Below are 16,319 nucleotides of genomic sequence, written 5' to 3'. Positions count from 1 at the left end.
GGGAAAATATACCTTCTCCCGGAGGGTGGGAGATTGGTTGACGTGGTGTGAGTGCCCACAGAAAACCGGACAGATAAATAGTGGGCGGCGATCTCTCTGGACCCCCAACCATCCCAGAAGCGCCCAGCGGGCGCGGCCTCCGCCCTTTTAGTCGCAAGAGGCCGGGATGGGCGGGGAGGCGGGCAGCAGGACGCGAAGTCTCGGGCCAGGGCCGGAGGGGCACGGCTCTCTCGCCAGCAGGGCCGTTTCCGCCGAGTGGCCGAGGCTCCAGGGCAGGGCGGAGGCGGTTCGGTGGCCCGGCGCCGGCCGCGCGGGGCTGCCCCCGCCCAGCCGGGGAGGAGAGGGGCGCGCGGGGCGCCCGGCCTTCCCTCCGTGCCTTCCAGCAGGCGCAGTCCCGCGGCAGGGCCCACGGGCTGGCCTGGTCTCCCGCAGAGCTGGGCCCGCCCGCCACGGACCTGCCCCCCACCCCCCGCTCCTCCCGCCTCCCCGCCTGGTGACAGGGCCCGCACCCAGCTTTCCCGCCGGGGTCTCCCCTCCCGCTGGCCCTCGGGCTTGTACGCGCGCGCACGCACACAGACACACACACAGACACACGGGCGCGCATACACGCCCGTCGCCGCCCTCCCTGCAGCCCCGCGCGCCCGCTCGCCGGGAGCGGTCCTCCGGGTGCGCAGCGGCCCCGCGGCCTCCGCAGGCCCCTCCCCGGGGGAGGAGAGCGGGCCGAGCGCGGAGCCCCGCGCGGGGCGGGCCCGGCGACGGGGGCGTGGCCGGCTGTCCCCGCCCCTCGAGTGAGTGACTGGGCGCCGCGGGCCCCTCCCTCCCTCCGCCCCTCGCAGCGGTCCCCTCCCTCGCTCGCTCCCAGCCCGCTCCCGCTCGCTCCCTGCCCACTCCCGGGGGGACGCTCCGCGCCGCGGCGCCGCGGCCGCCTCTTCTTTCACACTTTAGTTGGGAGCTGCGCGCCGCGCTCAGTTACTGAAGAGCTGGCCGCGCGCCGTCGCCTCCTGCACGCACGCACGCGGGCCGGGCTCCGGGGTTCTCGGCGTCTACTCCGAGCGGCGGGGAGGAGGGGGACCCCCGGACTCACCGTGGGGAGGCGGAGGAAGAGGAGAGGAGGGAGGAAGAGAAAAGGCGAGGAGGAAAGGGGCGGGGGGCGGGAGGCTTGCCACCTTCAGCCCCCCCCCGCGAGCGCCCAAGGTAAGCGTTGCCCCCGCCGATCCCGGGCGGGGGGAGCGGGCGGCGCGCGGCTCGGCTCCCCGGCGATCCCGGGTGGGCTGGGAGGGAGGCCTGCGGGGAGTCTGGCTCAGGGAAGGGATGCGAGCAGCGGCGGTGGCGCTGCCGGCGCGCGGCCCCGGCCGGGGGCTGCCGCTGGTGCGGGGACGGAAGCTGGGGTGGGGGCGTCTGCTTGCCGGGGCGGCGGGGCTGGGATGCGGTTGGGGCGGCTGACGACTTTCGTCACATTGAGAGGCCTGGGTGGCTGGTGTGAGACACCCCTCCCTTCCCACCCGCTCCCCCTGCCGCCCTCAGCCTGCCTGCTCCTCTCGCGCTTTGCATGTAGCCACCGTACTTTGCAAGCCAGAGCTTGAAAGAAAAAAAACAGAATTCAGAATCCTTGGCTAAGTCTTCAAGTGCCTTCTCCCGCTCCGACTGATTGACGTGTTTGGGTGGGTGCTGGGATCCCTGGGATTTCTGAAGTTTTGACCTTTTGGGGGTGGCTTGTCTCGGTGCATCTGTTTGCCCACCTCGGTGTATTTATTATTCGTGCCCATGCGAGGCAGCAGCAGAGGGTGCTTGGGTATTGTACACGGAAAAGATTTCACTCCCCTCTGCAGGCAGTTCGCGAAGTGCGGCCGCCACGGCTGCCTTTGCTCTGCTGCTGATGTCCTTCCCTGGTCATCCACCCTGCCTCCTCCCTCCACGGAGGGATTCCCCCCCCCCCCCCCACTTACTGTTTGTGTGAGAGCAGTCCCTGGGCTTAAGGGCTCTCATCTCCCATTCATTCCTCTTCTAAAGCCCTGAATTGGCTCAGGCACGTTACATTTCAGGTGGCTGGCTTCCTTTGCTCCAGGAGTTACATGGTCAAAGATAAAAATATATGCACAGAAACAGCAAGAATCCTGAGTGATGACAAACACGGTTGGAGATAGAAGCGATTTGTTTCCAGTAGGAAACCTGCCTCTGTTATGAGGTATCTTCCGTCGCATGTGGGTTAGGAAATTTGTTTTAAAATAGATCGTGCTTATGCTGTGTGTGGCTGGAAGACAGCCATAAGTTCAGCTATTGGAGCAACTCTGAAAGTGATACACCCTGATCATCCAGAACCTCTGTGAAGGCACACAGGGGCTCTGACTCAGACGTGGGGGGTGGGGGGGGCTGACACACCATAGATTCCATGAGACACTTTTTTTTTGGTAAGGAAACACGATGGACTGGGGAAGTGACACGTTCATTACACAGACAGATGTTATGAAAACCTCCCTACTCAAGGGGATGGACTCACCTTTCACCTAATAATAACCTCACAGTTTGGTAGAGTTGGAATATACCAGGGCAGAAGAAAATCATGCGTAGTATAGGTCTGGGCTATTTAGCTCACCAGTGGGGAGAAAGTGATGTTTTTAACTTCAAGTTGCTCAGTTTGGGGGGGGGGGGTCCTCCCCTTTTTCATACTTCCAGAGCTGGGTTGTAGGACCAATTGAACATGTTCTGGATTGGCTGTTGAGAAAATAGAATGGAACAGACATGGAAGTTCATGTAGACTTGATCACCAGTTTTTGTTTGGCCCCTTGTGAAGTGGGAAGCGTCTGTGTTAGGACATCTGAGTATATTTATCTGCGTTAAGCCATTGCTGGAACTAGCACTTCGCTGATCACAATATGCAGCATTGAAATGTCACCTCCCCTCACGTTTCCTGCTGGGCAAACAGGGTTCAGATCCGGCTCTGGAGGGCCATTGGGAAAAGCAACGAAGACAAGTGAACTTAGCTCTTGGATGAGCCGATCCCTGGAAGAGTGCCTGCTTCTGTCGTCAAGCTTATCTCCATCAGAACATATGTCCCAAGAAAAATGGCCTTGGTTGGTGGGGAGGTCTTATATCCGATGTTGAAAGTTCATCCTGGAAGAACCCTGAGGGTCTGGCTTCCTTCTTCAGCATTTTCACTCTTTGAGAGAACTGATCATTTTGTTTTCTTGGCTAATAATTTATTCATCACCCCTTTCTCCTTATCTCATTTTATCATCTAACATGGATTTCCGGGAATTAATAGGCCACTGTTTGAAGTGGTTTGAGCTTCTTGAAGAATCACAGGGTGCAAATCAAGCGATTGTTCATTGATTGGTACTGCTTGCTGTGACTGATTCAAAACTCCTACCGAGGAAGAAGGTGGTTTGCCCGATGATGAGTATCATTTCCAGGTGCTTCAGCATTGTGTTGGATTTTCCACCAGGGAAGCTTGATTGGTAAACATTTTGAGTGGTTTGCTCCAGGCTCTTTGTGGCTGGCCCCCTTTCTCCTGGATATTTTCTCTCAGAGATAGAAAAAGAGACAGAGAGAGAGAGTCATGGCACTTCTTGTAAGGTCAGGGGAGGAAGGAGATGGCAGGGACTCGCTCACAGAGGACCCTATGTGTGATCAATACCACTAACTTCAGTTGAACATATCAATACAACTTGGTGCTATCTGAGGCACAAACAAGTGCATTTTGGGGCCATTTTATGACCCTTCTTTGGAATTTTAGAAGTCTCATAGCATGGGAGAAGTCAATGTTGTGATTAAGTTCTTGTTAAAACACGAAATGCAGATTGCGATAGACTAGGACTAAAATACTGCTTAGGAAACTAAGAAGGCAGAGATAGGGCCCGTCTGCCGGGAGAATTGCAACACTGAAACTGTATTTTAGAAACTGGTGACAGTTGTGACTTTAAGAGATCATAATTCAAGGACTTATCGAAAGTGGCATGTAAATTACATATGTACACATTTTTAAAGTAGGCAATTATTTAGCTTGACTGTCTCAGTTCTGAAGTTTAATTTTACAAGTTAACAGTTGCAACAAGAAACAACTTGACATGCTCTGGTTATGCAATCGTACAAGAGTGATTGGATGTAAGCTGGGCCAGGAGGAACATAGACATGAGCACCCAGCCGCGTCCTCATTCAGCAGGTATTAAGAAGTTCCTTTCCTTTTTTTTTTTTTTTTAATGAAATGTGTTCCTGGAAAATGTATTTCCTGGGTTGTAGGCTAGTCCGGGAATGTAAAGACTACCTTCTCTCTCCGCTCGTGAAAGGAGAGGTAGCTCCCCCGATCCGAAATGGACACTTGGAAGATTAATTGACCACGTGACTGGGAGGTCGGTGGCTTTGGTCATCTTTGCAATCCCCACAGTAGCCAGCACACTACCTTGTCCTTGGAAGTTTCTCAGTGAGTGATTGAACTGAATTGAATTAACCTAATTAGTTAAGGTCTGTAATGTGTCAAAAAACTCCTTGGAAATACATTAACTGCGGACTTCCATTTTAATAAATCAGTATGATAGCCTATTAAGAGCTCCATATTCTGCCTCAGGTAGGATTTTGGGTTTTTTTTAGTTGTTGAGGAATGTTTGACAGGCAAGAAAACATACCAGGCGTAATGTCCCCTCAGATTACTGGAGTGTCTCGTTGGGGCATCTTGATCTGGATTACATATACCACCCATCTTTGACAACTATTTCTTCACTCATGAGTGTGAAGTGGGAGTGAGGTCTTTATCCCTTTTGCCCGCAGGGTTCAGGGAATAACAGTGTCTCATATTGAAAGGCTCCCTTACGTTTGGTCGCATGCTGCAATCTCTCCCAAAAGGTGCCTGGGTCTATGAGTGGGGGAGAGGGTCTGGGGAGACTCAGGTACCCCACCTCTTGGTTTCCCAGATTTTCCCAAGGGAGGCAGGAATCCGTAGTCACTGCTGCTCCTTTAAGTTAGTTTGTAACTTAAAATGGGGAAAGTGGAGACCTGCATGGCGCAGTGAGCTCCCCAGGCTGCTGGCGTCCCTCGGCTCTGCCCCTACTTCTGACCTTACTCCTTTGCCAGATGCCCCTCTCATCGTCCTGTCCTGGGAGTTTTAACATGGCTTTCTGCCCCACGGATTTCCCCCTATAGACTCTCTTGCTTCTTAGCCTCCCACCTTACTTTTGCCTGCAAGACTTGGGTATTTTGTGTTTGAATAATCACTTTTCCAGTGCTTTAAACTTATCCCCAGGCCCACTTTCTCCTTGACTCCGCCCACCTCTCTGTTCCCTAGACTTCTGGCATCCACTCCACTGTCTCCCTTCTACCCTCGGGGCCCCTCTACCTTGTCCTACTTTGCCCTAAACCTCCCTTATTACTCCCACCCACTTCTCTCCCTCAAGCCTTTAGATCTTCCAGCACACTCCTGCCTGTGCCTGTTTCACAGGCTCATGCCATCTTAGCAAATGCATTTATAGCATTCATGAGTTCAAGTCCACATGGGATTAGAGCACCCACGAGTTGAGGGATCTTTTTGCCTTTGTGTTCACTTTTGATTTCACTATGTTTTGGATTTTGTAAGGTTCTTAAGCCATTTAATAACTGCTGAGGTCCTTTGCTTCTTCACTTAGCTGTTATATCCTGTGTTGGATAATAAAGGAACATCTCAGTGATTATTATTATTTTTAAAGATTTTAACAACAAATTGTGAAAAGCATTTCAGAGATTTTCATCATGGCACCATTGAAAGGCGTTGCTGTGTACCAAAATCTAATTACTGATGACAGAAGTCATATGGCATGTTGAATGGCATCCTCATTACTTCTTTTTTTCTCCTTTGGTAAATAAATATTACTGTAAATTGAACCAAATTTTTCCTCATTTGTTATGGTTTTACTGCTCTCCATGAAAATTTTATAAGCTTACAGGACACATTTATGCCAAGTAAGGATTCTTTAGCAAAGACCTAATGCTGTTGGTTTTCTCTCTACGTTTGTAGCCTATATCAGCCCCATCAGTAGGGAGTCAGTGGGAGAAAAAGTATTAATGGGGACAAGTACTAGAAAAACATACCCTATTGACTCATTACATACATAGTTGGGTTGGTCTTTTTATAAAGCTGTATTTCACAAGTAGGTCCAACACTAGTTATGCAATATCCTGAGCTGTAGGGCTTTGGAAGAAGGTGCTTTAAAGCAGAGCAGGGAAGATGGTTTTTAAGTAAGAATTCCCTCTGTCTGATGGACCTATGTTTTATTGGAGTGCGATGGATACTACAGTAGCTTTAGTTTTAGTTAACTGGTAAACCATATGTTAGAACATAGTCCACCTGGGTGACTGACGTTTTCCCTACCTGAGCTGCGTAGAGAAGAGGTCATAAGAAGTTTAGTCTTTACTGGAGTGTGGGGACCTTTTTCATTCCAGTGATCACAGATGATGCTTCAGTGTATCACAGCCACTCCTGCAAGTTTCTTCCTGAACCCCAGGTTGTATATGGGTGTTTTACAGTGCAGCGGAACCCTCTCTATTGACACAATTTCTAAAAATTTTTTTAATGTTCACTTATTTTTGAGAGAGAGACAGAACGCGAGCAGGGGAAGGGCAGAGAGAGAGAGGGAGACACAGAATCCGAGGCAGTCTCCGAGCTCTGAGCTGTCAGCCCAGAGCCCGATGGTGGGTGAGGGAGGGGGGGCTCGAACCCATGAATCATGAGATCATGACCTGAGCCAAAGTTGGATGCTTAACCTACTGAGCCACCCAGGCGCCCTAACGCTCCAAGTTCTAAAACGAGAAGATTGAAAGGCCAGGTGTAGAGCAAGGAAATGCTGCAGTGGCTTGCCGACAACTTTTCAAAGACACAGATAGTTAATACATGCCAAGAGGTGACTTCAGCAGTTCTCTCGGAAAGTTCTGCCAGAAGCAATTTCCCTACAATAATTTTGTAACTGTTCTTACAGTTAGAAGGTTATACAGGAATAAGCAATGTATATCTCACGATATGTCTCAGAAAGATAGTATTACTATTTTGATGAAGGAGATGAGAATCCAGGAACCTCTTTGAGTCACTTAGTAGTCGTTGAAAACTCAGATGTTCTGGTCTCTGTGCCACGACTCCATGGCACATAGATTGAGCTCCCAAAACAAATCTGCTTATCCTTGGTGGCCTCCCTAGCCTCTCCCCAACCCTGCCTTGAGATCTCAGACCCTTTTCTGACCGTAGGAGCGCTCCTCCCTTGGCTTCCATGAATGCTGATAGCACTTAACTTGATGTGTGTTTATTTCTGCATTAGTTTTGATTTTCATTCATGTATTTTTTGTCCCCCCCCCCCACCCAATGATAAGATCTGTCACTCCCCCTGGGCATGTATCATGCTAAGTAAGCGGCTGTTGGTCGGTCGACAGCTGGTCATTGGTGTGAGGCTTAGAATTTTTCTCTGTGAAGACCTTGCTCCCATTCGAAACTGTCTTTAACCAAATGAGGAAGTATAGTGTGGGATGAGAAAAGATAATGGGGATTTTTAAATTCGTGTGTTGGCCAAGATTAAGGCATCTAATCTTCTTACTCACTCAGATAATTTATTAAACAAACATTTGCTTTTGTTGATGACGCTTCGTGTCATCCCGTGCCTGGCACTGAAGAGGCTCTGGAGACACAGATAAAAAGGCCTAGCCTGGCCTTTGTGGATTCCTCAGACTGGTGTGTGAATTGACATGCAAACACATGATATGTGATAAACAGGCACTGCTTTGCGAGATGAGGGAAGAAAGCAGCTGATTCTCTCTAGAGATAGGCTGACCATGACTGTGTACCATGGTTTCCCTGGGACAGCTCTGGTCTATGCCTGATGTTCAACATTGGTCTTTTTTGTTTTTGTTTTTTTTTTAATTTATGAGGGGGGGGCACAATTGAGCAAGGGGCAGAGAGAGAGAGAGAGAGAGAGAAGTGGGGCTCACCTGAAGTGGAGCTTCAGTTCACGTGATGTGGGACTCGAACTCACAAACCGTGAGATCATGACTTGGGCTGAAGTCAGATGCTTAACGACTGAGACACCCAGGCGCCCTCAACATAGGTCTTAATACACCCCTTTGGCCCTCAAAAGTCTCCTGGTTTTTACTCTCAGATAGTAAATTATGTGATTCCCTGACATAGAGAAGGCTTCACAGTCGGGACGACACTGAAAAGCTACACGAGAGTCCTCTAGGGTATTGTTTACATTTCTAAAACTACCGCGGGCGGCTAACATGGGCTTTCTAACCTTTTTTTCACATTATTGTGGATTCATAGACCAGTTCACAGACTGGCATATGGGGATAAAGTGGCTTATGGGCAAAGGGAAGATGAAGTAGGGTGTTTTGGGCACAAGACACACCATGCATGATGTGGAGACGTGGATGTGGGTCCTCATGGCTGGGCTTTGCGCCTGTGACAGAACACAGTGCGGGGCGTGAGGCTGTGCTTCCTCAGCCTCATGGTAGAGTTTGGACTTACTTCCCAAAATATAGGCAGTGAGAAGCATTGTAAGATTGTAAACAGGGGAGAGGCATCATTTGCATGATAGATAGTTTCTTCCAAGTGTGGGTGAGAGACTGGAGGGGAACAAAGACTGGAGTCAGAGCAAGGGAATTCTGCTTCTAACTGGGTGAGGGCTGATGGGCACTGAATTAATGCCTGAAAATGGAAAGGAAAGACAGGCAGGAAAGGTATTTAGGAAGCAAGATTGGGGGCGCCTGGTGACGAATTGGGACTGGAGAGTGAAGAATGGGGTAAAGGATAATTGCAAAATTTTTGGATGAATTGTTCTGTCTTTTGCTGAGATGAGGAATTCATGCATTGAGAAGAAGGATTATTAACTCAGGTTGGAGTATGTTGAGTTTTAGGTGCTTATGTTCTTTTAGAATGGAGATATACTGAAATTCTGGTCTAGATTTCAGAGGAGAGAAATGGGACAGAATTATGGGTTTGATCTCAGCATTCCTTAGGGGCTTATTCCGTGGCCTCCATGATGAAGTTAGATCCCTTTATTATTTTTTTAAAGTAATTTATTTATTTTGAGAGAGAGAGAGAGAAAAGGGGGAGGAGCCCGTATGAGTGGGGGAGAGGTAAAAAGAGAGGAAGAGAGAGAATCCCAGCTTCCTGCTGTCAGCATAGAGGCCAATATGGGGCGCGATCTCACAAACTGTGAGATCATGACCTGAGCTGAAATCAAGAGTAAGACACTTAGCTGACGAAGCCACCCAGGGGCCCCAGCTCTATTCTGTCTTCTGACTGCACCATACACCTGTATATACTTACCACTATCTTTGTGATTCTTAAAATACTGACTACCCACTTCCATCCTCCAATGGTAAGGTCTTTGAAGGTAAAAGTGTATGTACTTGTAATTCTCTTGTGTCCCTAGCTACCACCCAGTTGGGGCCTAGCATGTATTTGTTGAATGAGTGAATGAATAAATAAATGAATGAATAGTTGAGTGAAAGAGAATTTTTGTAAATTTGGTAGTTGAAGCTATGTGGCTTGGCATGAGATTGCCCAGGGAAGTAAGTAGAAGAAAACACCAATCTCTAGGGCTATAGATGTAAAAGGAGAGTGAAAGAGCATGAACAGAGCAAGCCCTCAGAGAGGCAGGAGAAGAGAGGGGGGGATCGAGAATCAGCATGTGGTCAGAATGGTCCAGTGAAGAAGCAAAACAATATTGAAGAGGTTTTCTCAGAATTTGTAATTCTGTTATTAAAGAGAAGTGGCAATGTTTACCTTATGGGAGATATCAGGATATAGGTACTTAGTATTGTAATGTCACATTAGCTTGCGCTGCATGCAAAGTTTAATGTTTTATCACTTCGTCATTTTATATGTTGGGATTCTGGGGTTTGCTTTATATAATTTATACCGGCATCTGATGTACTAAAAGTTTGAGGCCATATTTTGGGAGGATGATGATATAGCACAGTGTTTAATCATTGTGAATTCATGAGTGTGCATATTGATTTAAGGGGGTTCAAATACTTGAGTGTTTACATTCCACTGGATGAGGAAGCATTAACAGTTAAAGACCCATTACATGATAACATTGTAACAAAGGATGACTAATTATCTGATTCTAGAAGCCATGAGAGTAGCAATGTCATTAAAGCTTCGTCTTATAAGTAAGAGACTCTTACTGTGGAGTATGATTGTTACTTGTTTTCAGTCTCCAATGAGAGACTAAGGGTAGAGATAGGGGAGGGATCATAAGGCACTGGAGGACTTTGAATTCAGCACATTCTATCCCAATTCTACCACCCCTTAACTCTAGCTTTGTGATCCTGAATAACAATGGTAATAACTGACAGTAGTAATAATAAAAGCTGACACGTATGGAATAGCTCACTCTGTGCCTGGGTACTGTGCTAAGTACATTGTATGCATTAATGTACTTCTTTAATGCTTGCAACAGCCTTATGATGAACCTCCTACCATTACTTCTACTTTGTGGGTAAGGAAGAATTGAGGCTCAGGGACTTTTTTTCTTTTATTTGTTTATTTTTATTTATTTATTTATTTAACTTTGAGACAGGGAGAGTTCACGCAAGCAAGGGAGAGGGGCGGAAGGAGAGAAAGAGAGAGAGAGAATTCAAAGCAGGCTTTATGCGCAGTGTGGAGCCTGTCGTGGGGCTCGATCTCATGACTGCAAGGACCTGAACCGAAATGAACAGGCAGATGCTTAACTGACTGAGCTACCCAGGCACCCCAGGACTTTTTTTCTTTTAGTATAACCACAATATGATTACCATGCCTAAAATATTTTAACAGTAATTCTATAACATTAGATATCTAATCAGAAAGCAAATTTTCCTGATTGGTCCATAATTTATTTATTTATTTTTAATTAGGCCCCATGCCCAAGGTAGGCCTTGAATTCGAAGGTAAGAATTGAATTATGAGCTTGAGATTAAGAGCCACGTGCTCTACCAACTGAGCCAGCCTGCTGCCCCCATACTTTTTTTGAACGATTAATTTGACACATTCAGGATTCAAACAGTTTTCATTCCTGGAAGATGCCTGTATCTTTTACTTCTTTTTTTTTTTTAATGTTTATTTATTTTTGAGAGAGAGAGAGAAAGAGAGAGCTTGAGAGCATGAATGGGGAAGGGGCAGAGAGAGAGAGGTAGACACAGAATCTGAAGCAGGCTCTAGGCTCTGAGCTGTCAGTACAGAGCCTGACGTGGGGCTTGAACCCACGGACTTCAAGATCATGGCCTGAGCTGAAGTCAGATGCTCAACCGAGCCATCAGGCGTCCCCAAAGATACATATATCTTAATGTATAGGCTCCCTTTTTCTGTTTTTCCCTCTTCTGCTTCTTTCCTGGCAGTCTGTTTGTTGATGAAACAGGGATTTCTTCTATAGGATTTCCTGCATTCTGTAGTGTGCCGGTTGCATCTTCTTTCGTGGTACTCTTCACTCTATTTTTCTGTTTCTCCTATTTCCTGTGAGCTGGTATTTTGATATAGACTGGAAGCTCAACCAGATAGTTTGGCAAGAGGACGTCACAGAAAGTCGGATATGCTTCCTGTTACAGCACCTCCGGAGCCACATGTGATTTCTTGTTTCTCCTTTTTATGAAATCGGTGGATTTAAGTGTTGTCAGCCTGACCTGTCCATTATAAAATTTTCTCATCAAAAACCATTGATGGTCATTGTTTAGATACATTGTCTCAGTGAAGGTTGTAACATGATGATATTCTGCCATCCATTCTTCATTTGTTAGCTGGAGTTTTCCTACCAAGAAGAAATGAACCTCATCAGTTATTTGGTTAACTCACAGTATAGATTATATAGAAAATTAATGCTTGGTTTTATTCCCTCATTTTAAATAATATTCAGAATCATGCCTTGATTTTCTAGAAGAAGGCCAAAGATTTTTTTTTAAGTATTGTGAACTCATGGACTTTAACACAGTTTCTGTGTTTCAATCCCTTGCAGTTATTTCTTTCAAAGCTTGAATTCTCTTTGGCACATGGAAGACTCTTTAAATTGGCTTCTGAATTTTTTTGACCTGACTGTAAGTGGTCTTTGCGGATAGTTTTGCTTTCTAGTATAACAAGATATGTCAGACTTATCTAGTACTTTTTCCTATTTCAGATTGTTTTTCGTGTTAAATGGTATTTAGAGACCACTGTGCAGGTGTTAGGAATTCTCATTACCTCTGGGCAGGTCATTGTTCAATGGATAGAGTTACAAAACTGCATATGTGTATATGTATAGGTATGTGTTTGTGTGTATGTGTGACCTATGTGACATACCATATTATTCCCATTTATGTAAGCAAGCATCGTCTTTTCCCTCCTCTTTGAAAAAAGGTAGCAAATTATAGTTGTGCACCTTGCTTTTTACATTTAATACTATATTTTAGAGATCACTCTGGAGCCATATATAAAGTGTTTCATTGTATTTTACAACTGTACAGACTCTACTGTATAAATATACCAAACCTTATTCATTTGGATATATGGTTGATCTGGTTTTTTGTTCTTACGTTGTAGTAAGAATGATTGTTTTTGTTGGTGGAGATTTATTTACAAATCAAACATAAAACCTGGACTAAAAGATTACTTTTCCTTAACTAAATGGATCGGTGAATGACAGTGCTGGCAATTTTTTTCCCCCAGTTTATCATTTGTCTTTTATCTCAGATTATTTTTTTTAATTTTTAGTTTTTAAAAAGTTTTTTATTTATGTAATCTCTGTATTCAATGTGGGACTTGAACTCATGATCCTGAAATGAAGAGTCACCTGCTCTTCTGACTGAGCCAGTCATGCATCTCAGACTATGGTTGGTTTTTTTTTTTTAATGTTTATTTAGTTTTGAGAGAGAGCGCACGTGCCAGAGGAAGAGGACAGAGGATCCAAATTGGGCTCCATGCTGACAGCATCGAGCCCAGCGTAAAGCTCAGACTCAGGAATCGTGAGACCATGACCCGAGCTGAAGTTGGACTGTAGTTGACTGAGCCACCCAGGGGCCCCAGATTATGGGTTTTTTTTAATGTAAATTTTTTTTCTTTGATGTAGTCAGTTTTATTAGTCTTTCTTTTATTGCCTCTTGGTTTTGAATGATGATGCAGAAAAAAAATTTCTTTCTGGAAGCCACGTATGTACATTTTTAGTAGCCACAGTAAGGAAAGTAAAAAGAAACAGGTGAAATGAATTTAATAATATATTTTATTTAATCCAATATATCAAAAATATTATCACTTCAGTAACTAATCAGTATTTTAAAATTACTAATGAGAGAAAGGGAGGCAAACCACAAGAGACTCTTAAATACAGAGAGCAAACTGAGGGTGGGTGAGGGCGTGGGGGAGAGGGGGAAATGGGTGATGGGCATGGAGGAGGGCACTTGTTAGGATGAGCACTGGGTGTTGCATGGAAGCCAATTTGACAATAAATGATATTCATAAAAAATAAATAAATTATTAGTGAGATATTTTACATTTTTTCCATGCTAAATTTTCAAGAACTGATTGATGTGTGTTGTACTATTGCACACTTCAATTTGGTCACTAAAGTTTCATAATAAATACTTGATTTAGACTTCATAAAATATGCTTTGGAAAAGGAAATTCACATAACTGGTTGTTCCACACGCACATGAAAATTTTCCAATAACTGAGCTACGTATTTTAAAATTTCAATTTAAGTTAATCAAAATAGAGTAAAACTACCAGGTTAGCTCCTCAGCCGCACTCAACCACATTTCAAGTGCTTAGTAGTCACATGAGGATTATGACCACCCTGTTGGGCACCCATATTTTCTTTTAGTACTTGGGCAGTTTTATCATTAAGTCTGTGACAACCTGTTTGGAATTTATTTTTGTAGGGAATGGATCTAATTTTCTCTTTTTCCACATGGCTATCTAGATATCAAAAACCACTTGTTAAAAGTCCCATCTTTTCCCCCCCTGATTTGAGATGTGCCCCTATCATATACTTAATTTTCATAAGTTTTTAAATGGCTGTCTTTCTGCATTTTCTATTCTGTTCGCTGGATATGTCCCTTCATGTGCCAGTACCCTTCTGTTTTACTCATAGACGTGGTTTAATAGGTTTTAACATTAAAATCACGATGAGATACCATTTTGTACCTACCAGGTTGGTAAATGCCTGTCACCATCACTCTCTGCGCAAGGATATGGAGCAAAGGGAATGTGCATATGATGCTGGATGGTATAAACTGGTGTAATGATTTTGGAAAGAAGTTTGGAATATCTTATAAAATGGCCCCCAATCCTCTTAGTCTGTAGGGTAACAGAGCAAAGTTTCAGGCCTGGCGTAGGGAAGGGTTTTGTCGCATAACTTTAGTTTGTCATTCTGAGATGATACTTTATATAAGTAGGGTTGATTGGGAAGCACGGCCTCAGGGAAACTTACCCATCTGCAGGAAGGCTCACAACAATGCTGGTCATAACAACAAAATACTGAAATATGTCTGTAGGCCTATTAACGGTATGTTGAAAAAGGAAACTGTGATACCTTTATCATAAACAGCAGTGAGGGTAGCCGACCACTGTGCGTATCAACAAGGAAGAATCTCATAAGCATGATATTGAATGGAAAAGCAAGACAAGATAATATGGTGTGATTCCATTCATGTACAATTCCAAAAATGCTAAACCGAAGCAGTACATTGTTTCAGGATTGGCGCATGCATGGGAAGATTATAAAGAAAAGCAAGGGAACAGTGATTACTTCTGGGGGTGAGAGATAGGGTGTGATTAGGAATGGCTCCACCTAGGACTTCCAAGGTCCTTGGAATGTTCTACAGGTAGGTAATAGAGACGTTCATTTTGCTTTTATACATGGAATTGTAGATGTGTTATGTGATTATTTCATAACAAAAGAGAAGGAAAACAACAGCGAAGGTCCTGACCCAGGAATAGGCCAGATTACTCAGAGCTCAAGTAATTCAATTGATGCTTGAGAAAAGCTTCTGTGAGATATGAAACATTTGGCTTTTGTCATTTCTTATTTAGTGACAACAACTTTTTTTTTTTTTTTTTTAAGACAGAGATTTGATTTTCCTGTCTGGGTCAGGCAGCAAGAAATATGTTCTTATGTTCTTGTGGTGTACATACATACACGAGTGACTGTTATATCACCAGGCACAACTACGGACAGAGTCATGGTTCTTTGACACTTATGTAATTTTTTTTAACCATTTATGAAAAATTATCATGGCTAAAGCTAAACTTTATTCAGAGAGAGATAATTTTTGATGGGACAACAGCATAAATAGGAAACATTTATTAAGCACCTGCTATATCCCAGATGTAGCATGGACATGATCTCATTTAATGTAGGTAACAGTCCCATGAAGAATTACATATGGACTTCATGTTATTGATGAGTAAACTGACACTCAGAGAGGTTAAGCCACACAGAAAATTACATGATGTCAAAAAATCAACAGGAAGTACATGGTGGAGTTTTCATGAAGGCTCATCCAGAGTATCTTTCCAAGAACTTTCAGGTGCTCATCTGAAAGTTTGCTCACTGGTGGCCCATCCCCCAAAAGTCAGTATTTTTAAACCCTTAAAATTTCAGAGAGGAAAACCTTGAATCCATTGTGGCAGCTCTTCGCAATGTCTGTGAATTTTTAACATCCGTTAAAGTTTGCTTCTCTTCAGTAGCATTAAGCAGTTGCTCTCTCCCCCTCTGTGATGTGTCTTTTCAGAGACTTAGTGGCCTTAAAGAGTTTGACTGAGCAATGGGACAGCTGCCGGGCTGGATTCTGTTTGTTTTCTGATTTGAAGCCTCTCCTAGATATCCATTCTTAAGATTAGGCTGTACCCCCAAACCTGTCTTGACTGTGCCTTTGCAGCCCATCTCTCTCTCCTTCTGAGATTGAGATGGAGATTATATGTATCTATTTCTTCAACTTGTCAAAATTTTAAAACCTTTTTTTCCCTTTGGTTTTGCCTGAGGTGTCCCAAATTGTAATGTCAGCAAATGAAGCTCATCCCCTAGTGTTTTATCTGAGTCATTCCTTGGTGTGGTCTGATCAGACCCAGCGCTAATAATTATTATTATGCTTTGCAGTGTGCCTTCAAAATCCCCCCATTGCTACAGCCTCCTCTTTCCACTGGTATTTTCATGAGCGAACACAGCTGATGAAGGGGATAGGGTGGGAAGGAACATTCAAATGAACATTTGGTTGCTAGGGAACCTGGCTTACTCAGGAATTGTGACTTCCCAAAGTGATGTAGACGTTATGGCAGAGCTACTTGGGATCTCTGTCCTCTTTAGGTCCCTGTGCCTTCAGCTTTGGAGGCCACCGAAGCTCCCAAGGCTGCCCGGCTTCTT

The 16,319-nt window shown here is 44.9% G+C and overlaps 1 protein-coding gene across 1 annotated transcript in view; it reads left to right on the top strand.

Moving 5' to 3' along the window:
• The first annotated feature begins 1,173 nt into the window (after window positions 1-1,173).
• Window positions 1,174-16,319, top strand: part of CUNH1orf21 (chromosome unknown C1orf21 homolog) — a 224,657-nt gene continuing 209,511 nt past the window's right edge. The window contains exon 1 of the mRNA XM_039256614.1: window positions 1,174-1,194. The gene's annotated coding sequence lies outside the window, so the exon portion shown is untranslated. The remainder of the gene's footprint in view (window positions 1,195-16,319) is intronic.

Source organism: Hyaena hyaena, unplaced genomic scaffold (genome assembly GCF_003009895.1).
Source record: "Hyaena hyaena isolate Hyena2069 unplaced genomic scaffold, ASM300989v1 scaffold_580, whole genome shotgun sequence".
NCBI classification, from domain to species: Eukaryota; Metazoa; Chordata; class Mammalia; order Carnivora; family Hyaenidae; genus Hyaena; species Hyaena hyaena.
The sequence above is the reverse complement of the archived record's forward strand: the minus strand, read 5'-3'. Positions and strand labels throughout refer to the sequence as shown.